The sequence below is a fragment of the Morone saxatilis genome, unplaced genomic scaffold, assembly GCF_004916995.1.
Source record: "Morone saxatilis isolate NCDOM2014 unplaced genomic scaffold, NCSU_SB_2.0 Contig7, whole genome shotgun sequence".
Classification (NCBI taxonomy): domain Eukaryota; kingdom Metazoa; phylum Chordata; class Actinopteri; family Moronidae; genus Morone; species Morone saxatilis.
Genome location: NW_023340246.1, coordinates 4307948 through 4308451, shown reverse-complemented (window position 1 = coordinate 4308451; position 504 = coordinate 4307948).

Sequence of the window (504 nt, the reverse complement as noted above, 5' to 3'; positions counted from 1 at the left end):
CACATCTCTTGTAAGAACAATATTCAGTATGTATAAATGTATAATTCTTAAAGGTTAAAGGAGTGTAACATTTAGGAGGATCTATTGGAAGAAATGGAATATAATATTCATAGGTACACTGATCAGTTCTAAAGTGATTTGGCTGAAGCGGCAGCAGTAAGAAAGGTTGGGTTTGTGTTGGCAGTAACCTAATACAGCTCTGATAGATAACATTATAAACAGTAATGCTGAATTGCATGCAATTGTAAATAACTGCTATTGCCGAAAAAATGCAAAAAATGCACTACAAATAGTATCCAAAATAGGGTTTGATTTTATACAAAACATTTTACTTTAAATGCACTGTAAAACATACAAAAAGTAAGGTTTCTATTGCATAGTAGGAGCAGGAGCCATTTTCAAACCTAAAGACTAACAATCGACATTAAGGCAAATGTACTTTATTTTTAATCATACCTTGAGACTTAAACTTGACTGGAAATACACAGATCAGATTTATTGTCA